General features: G+C 39.0%; 1 protein-coding gene across 1 annotated transcript in view; it reads right to left on the bottom strand.

Annotated features, from left to right (window-relative positions):
• LOC126203827 (palmitoyltransferase app-like) overlaps nucleotides 1-11,071 on the bottom strand; it is a 395,567-nt gene that overhangs the window by 189,774 nt on the left and 194,722 nt on the right. The window lies entirely within an intron of this gene.

The following is an 11,071-nucleotide window of genomic DNA, read 5'->3' as shown; positions in this document are numbered from 1 at the left end:
ATCCAAAAAAGGTAGAAGCACGAGAAGAAAACAGTCTATATAAAGAAAAGTGGAAGAAATTGAAACAAGTTTTACACATGCAGCTTCTTCAAAACTTTGTGAAATGCATAATGTAGAAGCATTTGATGCAGAATCTGAAGATAGTGATATGTGCATGAAATGTGATGTGTGGTTTCAAAATCTAAATACTGCTATCTCAGCAGCCACCTATACTGAGAAGGTACAGTTACTGAAACTGATATCAGGTAGCTACTCAAAGTAGCAGATACAGAAATACATACCCACTTCCTCACATTATTTAATTTCAAAAGCCTGTAAAATAAAGAGTGAGAAAGGTACAAGTATTTGGGCATGTGCAGATTTTTACTGTGGGCTTTCATTCCAAGATGACATGCTTACTGTTGCTCTGGAATATTACCTAAGTGACGACAAAGATTGCACCAGACAAAGTCCTAATCAGGCTGATGTTATCTCCGTTAGTGAAAAACTTAAAAAGCTGAAAAGATATATGACAAGGCGAGGAAGAGAAGCATTCTCCTAATGAAAAAGAAGAACATGAATTTAAAAATTGACCTCACAATTACACAGAAATGGGCCCAATGCTTTTTTGTATATGTCACCAACATCATGATAAATGTTGGTTGCAGGAGTGTGCTATGTGTCCTGGTGCTGAAGTGATGATTGCTGAAGCATTACACCGTCAGGATACTGACAATGATGTAACGTGTACATTGTGGGAGGTAGGAGAGTTGGTGAAGAAGACAGTAGAGTAATACACTCTTGATGAAATCATCAAGGTTTCTAATGAATTTCTGCCAATTTCAGCACATACCAGGTGATTTAAAAATATATGATCTGTTCTCTTCAGCAGATGCGTTGGCTTCAGTCAAGATCTGTTCAACAGTTCTCAAACTGATTACGCACGACTCTGTTGTTTGTTCTTGGCAACATACGGAGATGCTTTGTGATCAGACATGGATGCCACTTCAGACTCCCTTCTAAAGAACTGATACAAGCGTAACACTATTTCTCTCACTCACTTTTGTAATAGTGGGTGAGATTTGCTTTTACCACTCATGTTGATAAGATTGCCTCGAAATAACTTTCGAAAAAACGCCACGCAGGATGCTAAAATTAGTCGTAAACAGATTAGGCATTGGATCATGAAAGGAATAGCTCAGCATCATATCCAGAGGATTAAGAGACAGGTCGTAGCAGAAGTAAAATCAGCCACATCTCAGAGTACTGACACATAAGTTCCTCATTTCAACTTTGCTGAGAACTGGTCTGTTGCTTTGCAGAACGAAATTCAAAGTTACCATTGGCGAACATCACAGATATCAATATTCACGTGTTGCTCACTTCCTTGGAACATCACACTGTTTTGCTATTGCCAGTGGTGATCTCATTCATGACAGTGCACATGCATGCTACTCTGTCACCATGATAATTGATGACTTAACATCTAGAGGTCATGCATTTCCTAATCGTGTGTATGTGACTGATGGTACAGCATCTCATTTTAAAAATTGCTTTCAGCTTTATGAGCTTGGTCAACAGTGTAGTACAGGAATTACGATAAAAATGGATATTTTCAGCAACAGGTCATGGAAAAAGTGCATGGGATAGAGCAGAAAGTCTCTGTAAACATCTTGGAACAAGACTTAATCGCCAACATGAAGCTGTTGATGATGTAAGAGATGCTATTCAATTTGTAAGCATCAAATCAACATTAGTAACAAACATGAATCTCTTACTTCTAAATGAAAGTACATTAAGGGAATTCTGTTAAAAAAAAGAGAGAAGAGTGGTCTGCTGTGAAGCCTTTGGTAGGAATTCAATCAAGTCACTACTGGGTTGTAAAATCATGACAGAAGACAATAACATCATAAAAAGAAAAATGGGTACAAATACTCTAAATCTCATTTTTGTAATAAAATGCTTTCGAACAAAATTATGACTTGTTTTCCTACTCACTTAAAATGTTTTAAAGTAATTATTTTGATCCAGAAAAACCAGTTTTACATGACATTTATTAAAATCAGTGATCAGTTTAAATATTTATCTGTGCCTGATTTTTTGACCTTGAGAAGAGAGCTGTATCTACCAAAACATTTCTCACATTTTGTACAGCCAAGTATTGCCCATTCTGATTGTACATTCACTAAGTACAATAACCAACTAACATACCATGAAATTTTTAGAACATTCAGAATGGAGGTTTAGGTTTTGGAGAAAATAATTACTAAATTACCAAAATATCTCAGGTCCTTTCATCTTTATGTACAAATATTTTGACAGTTTAAGAATGTTATGCATTAATATCATAGCTGACAGTTATCAGTCTTTCCACTTTATCATTTCTCAAGGCAGTTAACATCCCGTGACTATTCATATTTTCAAAACACAATTTTGAAATTCACAAAAAGTTGCAAATTTTCATAGTTTATTAAAAAAACGAAAAAAACCTCAGAAGTGCTTATGTATTAATCGTGTCTCACAGTGTTTGGAACAAAGTATTTATGGAAAATACATTCAGATCTCTATCACTTTTGGTTTCTTTATTATAATTTTTCAATTTTCCCTTTCGTTACGACATTTTCACAAATACTCTCATTTAGAGAGGTCTGTAGCATTTTAACAAAATCATCATAAAATCAAAATATTGTAGTTGTTGAGAGGTATCATGTGGAACTTCAAAATATATTTTTTTCAGCAAACTTTGAAAAGTGATGTGACACATTCATCATTCGCCTGAATGATTCGAGATGAAATCGCCCTCTAGCCATGTAAATTGGCAGAAAAAGATTATGATTTCTACTTAAACGTGATAAGCATACCAAAGAAAACATCGTAGTAAGTGTTTAATAATGCTTTTCTGTCAGTGCCAGTGCTCAAAAGTGGCAAGTTTTACAGCTTTTACATATGTTGCAAGTTCATTTTTCTGAATACATCAATGACCTAAGTGAACTCACTGTTCAAAAAATTCACTCACTATTTATTTCTTCCATAGAAGTACATTATAACTTTTTAATTAAGATATTGAGATGTAATAAGACAATGGCATACTGCTTAATATTCAGCATAACATTTTTTTACTTGCATGATTTTTTGTAATTTATAGGCAAGTGAACGAAACTAAAAATGCTGCTAAACTTTTGCACAACTCTATCAGAATACACACACACACACACACACATGGCTAAATTGTCCTAGCTGCTTACATTGTCCCTGTTGCTTGTCTGGTCTGAGAGAGAGAGAGAGAGAGAGAGAGAGAGAGAGACTAAGCATAGAGGACTGCAGTGTGTCCACTCCAACATGATGTTAAGCAGTGGACCTGGAGGGAGGACTAGAACAGAAGAAGAGGGAGGATCTGGAAAGAAATGTGTGAGTCTAGAATGAGTGAACTTAGGAGCATGGCAACAAAGGTAGAGGCGGGTCTAGAGAGGGGGATAGTGGAGACTGAGGCTAGGAGGATTGTAGGTTCAAAGGATGTGTTTGCAAAGACATTTCACATGTGGAAAATGGCACCTTTAAATTTTGGAATTTTTATTGACTTAGTACGATAATTGTATCTTATCCTTAGCAGATATAATGTCATTTATTCAGCTACTTTTATTTACTTCTACTCCAGGTTTTGTAGCCATTGGAAAAACCATCCTAAATGAAATATTCTTTCCCTAAACCAGAAAGTGGATTCTGACCTTATTTTAAGGTTACTGATGTTATCATAGTACAAGGGTCTTTTACGTACATACTATTCTTCCCACATGTATAATGGGGAAAAATAATCATGTTAACCAAAAACAGCATTGTTATTTTAAAATGAATTTATGGTACATCAAACAATGAAAATTCCTAGTTGGAATAATGACAACATGAAACCAATAGATTGAGAGGAGTTGTTGAGTGGTAGACAACTGCTAGCTAGTATTAGCTATTGGACTATATCCTCATCTGATGTAGACAAAACACACACACACACTCACAAAAACACACACACACATGGCCACTGTTATCTCCAGGCACAAAGGTCCGACTGCGACTGCAGCCAGCTTCGATCTTGGCTGGTTTAAGGAAGAGGGGGTGGGGGAGGGGGGGATGGGACAGGAGAGAAACAAAGAAGGGGAAAGGAGAGGACTATGTAGGAACACTCGTGGGACATGCATACGTATGGTTGGAGTGGAGGCAGGGAAGAGGATAGAGAAGGCTAGATCACAGTGACTAGCAAAGACTAAGGTCAAGTGGTTATGGAAATGAAGAATATATTGCAGGAAGTGTTTCCCAGTTGCACATTTCAGAAAAGTTGATGTTGGCGGGAAGACTCCAGATGACAGGCCGTAAAGCAGTCATTGAAGGTAAGCACATCATTTTGGCTGGGATGCTAAGCAATGGGTGATCCATCTGTCTCTTGGCCACAGTCTGGCACTGGCCGTTCTTGAAAAGAGACAGTGTATTAGTGGTCGTAACCATGTAAAATGCCCCACAGTGGTTGCAGCTAAGATGGTAGATCATATGGTTGCTTTCACAGGCAGCCCTGCCTTTGGTAAGGTAGGAGATGACCGTGATGGAACGGCAGTAAATGGTAGTGGATGGATGTATGGAACAGGTCTTGCATCTACGTCTATTACAGGGATATGAGCCATGGGGAAGGAGTTGGGAGCAGAAGTGGAATAGTTATGGACAAGAATATTGCACAGGTCGATCGAGTGGCAGAATATCATTTTGAGAATATTGGGCGGGTTAGTAAGTGGGATATTTCTCATTTCAGGGCATGACAAGAATAGTCAAAACCCTGATGAATAATGTAATTCAGTTACCCCAGACATGGGTGTTATGAAGTCAGGAGGGGGTGCTTTTTGCAGCTGGTCTGTGGGAGGATGGTAGGTGACTGGGGATATATAGGGCACAGGAGACCTGTTTCAAGACAAGGCGATGTGTGGGGGGTAATTCTGATCTGTGAAGGTCTCAGTGAGACCCTTGGCATATTTGGAGAGGGACTACTCATCATTACAGATGATGCACATACAGATGATGAGGCCGTATGGAAGGGACTTCTTAGTGTGGGGTAAGTGGCAGCTGTGGAAGTGAATGTATTGTTAGTTATTGGTAGGTTTGATGAGATCAGAGGTACTGATGTATTCATCTCTGAGATAGAGGTTGACATTGAGGAAGATGGCTTGTTCAGCTGAGGAGGACCAGATGAATTAGACTGGGGGAGAAGCTGTTGGAAGTTCTGTAGGAATATGGATAGGTGTCCTCACCCACAGTCCAGACCATGAAGATGTCATCAGTGTATCTGAACAAAATGAGGTGTTCGGATTGTGGGTGGCTAGGAAGGATTCTTCTAGATGGCCCATGAATATGGTGCCATGCAAGTGCCCATAACTGTATGACAGATTTGTTTGGAGGGTATGCTGTCAGAGAAGAAGTAATTGATTTCTGCTCTGGTGGGTAGCGGGGATACAGATGAGGCATGGGGAGGAAAGGGTAGCGGTGCAGGAAGGTGTTATAGTGTTGCATGAGGGTGTGTTCAGGGATGTGGCAGGGACACAGTAGCGGGCTGCTAATATCTCGATGGGTTGGGCAATAAGAGGCACAGAAGAAGTGCGTGGTGGCGAGGAGAAGGGCCTCCCTGCAACATATCCTCCATTCCCATAACCAGTATGGCCCCAAACTTTGCTTAGTCCCTGTCTTCTGCCTGCGTCTAGCCCTTCCCTGCCCCCACTAGTCCCTGAGATGCTATGGGTGTGTGAGTTATTTATTTGTTTACATTCTCTCTCTCTCTCTCTCTCTCTCTCTGTAATGCCTCCGTTATGTGGTGAGTAGCAGTCTGTCCATTTCATCTTGTTGTTGAATTATTGTATACTAACTGCAACCCGTGATATTACAGTTACTTATAAAGAAATGTTAATGCTGAAACTCACTATCCATATGTATGCACCATCACAAAAGTTATCTCTTTGAGATATTGAGGCAAGGGCCATTTGCAGTCCAGCAAATTGTACAACATTGGAGGGGTGGCAGCAAATTTTGAGACTATGAGAGAAACAGATAGAATACATGTCACTCACAACTCACTCACTTCCTTAAGGAAAAATTTTTATGTGACTGAGTATAAAATTACAAAATGTGCTAGAAAAAAAGAGTAAATAATTTAATGACTGTTTGTGACATGCCTAGCATGGAAAAGATCATAATTGTCTTCATTGAATTCAATGAACTGTGGATGAAGCCCGACCAACAGACATTACATGCATTGATCAAAAATGATAGTGCACTGAGAATGGCTAGTTTCTAGTTGAAACCTAGATCTGCCAATAAAATTTCAAAAGGATGACTGATAGCTGAAATCTATTATTTACAAGATTATAAATTGTGCTCTGGACAGTATGTTTGTAGTAAGTGGATTAACAATGGAAAAGACCCACAATGGTTTAACAATTAAATTCTGAAAATTTTGAGAAGCAATGGCAGTTGCTCTCTTGGTTTAAAAGAGAATGCTCAAATAACGACAGGCAAAGGTTAGTAGAGACTTGTGCACCTGTGAAAAGATCTATGCATGAAACATACAACAACTATAACTGTCATACTTTAGCAAAAAGATCTGGCTGAGAACCAAAGAAAATCCTGGTCGTATTTAAAATTGCTAGGCGGGTCCAAGGCTTCCATCCAGACACTTGTTGACCAGTCTGATGTGGTAGAAGAAGATAACAAAAGGAAGGCCAAAGGTTTAAATTTTGCATCCAAGGAATTTTTCATTGATATGGATCAAAAATTAATAAGCATCCCTGGAAAGACTGATTGTTGGGGACTGCACCTGATGAGATTTGAAAACCTGAGAGCGTAAAGGCAAGTCTTGTATATTACCCTGTCTTCCACCTTTAAACTCGCAGGTTTTCGAATTTTGTACAGTGCAGTCCCCAACAATCAGTCTTTCCTTCTCATCCCATCTGGTAAGTCTCCCCAGTAAATCTCTGAACTCTACACCTTTACCTAAACCTCTCCAGTCCTTTTCCTTCACCCCTCTTCCTTCCCCTCAACTCTTTTACCAGAAGAAGAAGCCACTGGTTTCAAAAGCTTGTAAACGTTAAATCCTTTTGTGTGTGTGTTCTGCTGCTGCCACTTGGTGAATAGATTTTTTATCAATCCATTTATATTACACTGTCAATAATTTAACACTGGACAGGTTTATGTAGTGCCCCTAAATTTTTTAAGTTATGTCAATATTGAAAATATGACTCATTTTGTGTAAGAAACAAATAGATCTTTTGCACAGCTCAATAATAATGACATTGCGTGTACTTAAGAATAACATAATAACCAGTAATTGACATAAGTGAATAAAAAGAACCAAGAGTGTTAGTTTTTACACGTGTAATCAAATATGGTTCATCTACTTTACTAGACATGTGTATCTCATTGCATGTCCTTCAGTTTGTGTTCCTTGGTCCATTATGTTACATTACATGAGGAATACTTGGACATCTAGTTTGTCCAGTGATGGATAGCTCATAGAGTTCTTGTAGAGTGGCTGCCACATTCCTCAGATTTAAATCCACTAGATTTTTGTCTGTGGGGACATGTTGTCTCAGGGGGGAGATTGTTGGAGCTTGTGCTTGTATTCCAGTGATGAATGGGTGAAGTCATACTCTGTAGCCTTTACATGTTGTTGTTGTTGTTGTTGCTGTTGTTGTTGTTGTTGCTGCTGCTGTTGTTGTGGTCTTCAGTCCAAAGACTGGTTTGATGCAGCTCTCCATGTTACTCTGTCCTGTGCAAGCCTCTTCATCTCCAAATAACTACTGCAACATACATCCTTCTGAATCTGCTTACTGTGTTCATCTCTTGGTCTTGCTCTGTGATGTTTACCCCCTACCCCCCCCCCCCCCCCCCCCTCACCCACCTTCCTCCAATACTAAATTGGTGATCCCTTGATGTCTTATAATGTGTCCTATCAACCAATCCCTTCTTTTGGTCGAGGTGTGCCACAAATTTCTTGTCTCCCCAATTATATTCAGTACCTCCTCAGTAGTTACATGAGTAACCCATCTAATCTTCAGCAATCTTCTGTAGAGCCACATTTAAAAAGTTTCAATTATTTTTTTGCCTAAACTATTTATTTTCCTCATTTCAATTCCATACATCACTACACTCCACATAAATACCTTCAGAAAAGACTTCCTAAGACTTAAATCCATATTCAATGTTAAAAATTTTTTCTTATTCCTAATCTAATTATCTCAGCAGCCCCTGATTTAATTTAGTTACTTTCCATTAGCCTTGTTTGCTTTTGTTAATGTTCATTTTATATTTTCTTGTCAAGACACTGCCCATTCTGTTCAACTGCTCCTCCATGTCTCTTGCTGTCTCTGACAGAATTACAATGTCAACAGCAAACCTTACAGTTTTCATTTCTTCTCCCTGAACTTGTAACTTCCACTCCAAATTTTTCCTTTGTTTCCTTTACTACTTGTTCAGTGCACAGATTGAATAACATTGGCAATATGCTGCATCCCTGTCTCACTCCATTTTCAACCACTGCTTCCCTTCCATGACTGTTGACTCGTGGAACTGCTGTCTGGTTTCTCTGCAAGTTGTAACTAGCCTTTCACTCTCTGTAGTTAACTCCTGCTACCTTCAGAATTTCAGAGAGAGTATTCCAGTCAACATTGTCAAAAGCTTTCTCTAAGTCTACAAATGCTTTGTCTATACTCAACCTAGATTCTAAGATAAGTCATAGGGTCAGTATTGCCCCGAGGGTTCCTAAATTTCTCTGGAATCCAAAATGATCTTCCCCAAGGTCAGCTTCCACCATCATTTCCATTCAAGAATTTGTGTGAGTGATTTGCAGCCATGGCTTATTAAACTGAATGTTCAGTAATTTTCACTTTCAGCCACTGCTTTCTTTGGAATTGGAATTACAACATTCTTCTTAAAGTCTGAGGGTATTTTGTCTGTCTCATACATCTTGCACACCAGGTGGAAGAGTTTGGTCATGGCTAGTTCTCCCACGGTTATCAGTAGTTCTGATGGAATTCTGTCTACCCCCAAAGCCTTGTTTTGACTTAGATCTTTCAGAACTCTGTCAAATTCTTCTCACAGTATCATATCTCCCATCTCGTCTTCATCAACGCCCACTTCCCTTTCTATAATGTTGCCTTCAAGCTCATCTCCCTTGTACAGACCCTCTATATACTCCTTCCACATTTCAGCTTTCCCTTCTTTGCTTAGGATTGGTTTTCCATCTTAGCTCTTGATATTCATACAACTGCTTCTCTTTCCCCAAAGGCCTCTTTAATTTTTCTGCAGGCAGTATCTATCTTCCCCGTGGTGAAATATGCTTCTAAATACTTACATTTGTCCTCTAGCTGTTCCTGCTTAGCCATTTTGCACTTCCTGTCAGTCTCATTTTTTAAACATTCGTATTCCCCTTTGCCTGCTTCATTTGCTGCATTTTTAAATTTACTCCTTTCATTGGTTAAATTTTATGTATCTTGTGTTACCCAAGGATTTTGCTACGCATTGTCTTTTTACCTATTTTATCCTCAATTGCCTTCATTATTTCATTTCATAAAGCTACCGATTTGTGTTCTACCATATTCCTTTTCCATCTTCTAGTCAGTTGTTGCCTATTGTTCTGAAAATATCAACAACCTCTGGTTTTTTCAGCTTATCCAGGTTCCATCTCCTTAATTTCCTATCTTATTCCTTTTCTTCAGTTTTAATCTGCAGTTCACAACAAATAAATTGTGGTCAGAGTCCACATCTGTCCCTGGATGTGTCCTACAGTTTAAAATCTGGTTCCTAGATCTCTGCCTAACCATTATATAATCAGTCTGAAACCTTCCAGTGTCTCCAGGTCTATTCCATATATACAACCTTCTTTTATGTTTCTGAAACCAAGTGTTAGTGGTGATTAAATTATGGTGTGTGCAAAATTCTACTACGTGGCTTCCTCTTTCATTCCTTTCCTCCAGTCAATAATCACCAACTATTTTTCCTTCTCTTCCTTCTCCTGCTATCAAATTCCAGTCCCCCATCATAATGAAATTTTAGTCTCCTTTAAATTTCTTTTATCTCGTCATACATTTCTTCAATCTTTTCATGATGTGCAGAATTAATTGGCATATAAACTTGTGCTACTGTGATAGGCATGGGGTTCATGTCTATCTGAGCTATGATAATGCACTCACTATGCTGTTCGTAGTAACGTCAACCTATCCATTTCCCTTTTTAAATTTTCTAACCTACCTGCTCAATTAAGGGAGCTAACATTCTATGCTCCAATCTATAGAATGCCAGTTTTGTTTCTCCTGATGACAGCATCCTCCTGAGTAGTTCCCAACTGGAGATCCAAGCAGGGGACTATTTTACCTCCAGAATATTTTACCAAGGGACTATTTTACCTCCAGAATATTTTACCAAGGGGATGCCATCATCATTTCACCATACAGCAGACCTACATCTACATCTACATGGGTACTCCGCAAATCACATTTAAGTGTCTGGCAGAGGGTTCATCGAACCACTTTCACAATTCTCTATTATTCCCATCTCGCATAGCGCGCGGAAAGAATGAACACCTCTATCTTTCCGTACGAGCTCTGATTTCCCTTATTTTATCGTGATGGTCGTTCCTCCCTATGTAGGTTGGTGTCAACTTCCTCCCTATGTAGGTTGGTGTCAACTAAATATTTTCGCATTCGGAGGAGAAAGTTGGTGATTGGAATTTCGTGAGAAGATTCCATCGCAATGAGAAACACCTTTCTTTTAATGATGTCCAGCCCAAATCCTGTATCATTCCTGTGACACTCTCCCATATTTCGCGATAATACAAAACGTGCTGCCTTTCTTTGAACTTTTTCGATGTACTCCGTCAGTCCTATCTGGTAAGGATCCCACACCGTGCAGCAGTATTCTAAAAGAGGACGGACAAGCGTAGTGTAGGCAGTATCCTTAGTAGGTCTGTTACATTTTCTAAGTGTCCTTTCCCTTGGGGAAAATTATGGCTGTAGTGTCTGCTTGCTTTCAGCCAACTGCAGTACCAGCATAACAAGGCTGTTTCGATTGA

The sequence above is a fragment of the Schistocerca nitens genome, chromosome 9, assembly GCF_023898315.1.
Source record: "Schistocerca nitens isolate TAMUIC-IGC-003100 chromosome 9, iqSchNite1.1, whole genome shotgun sequence".
Classification (NCBI taxonomy): domain Eukaryota; kingdom Metazoa; phylum Arthropoda; class Insecta; order Orthoptera; family Acrididae; genus Schistocerca; species Schistocerca nitens.
This window is presented reverse-complemented; position numbering and strand designations above follow the sequence as displayed.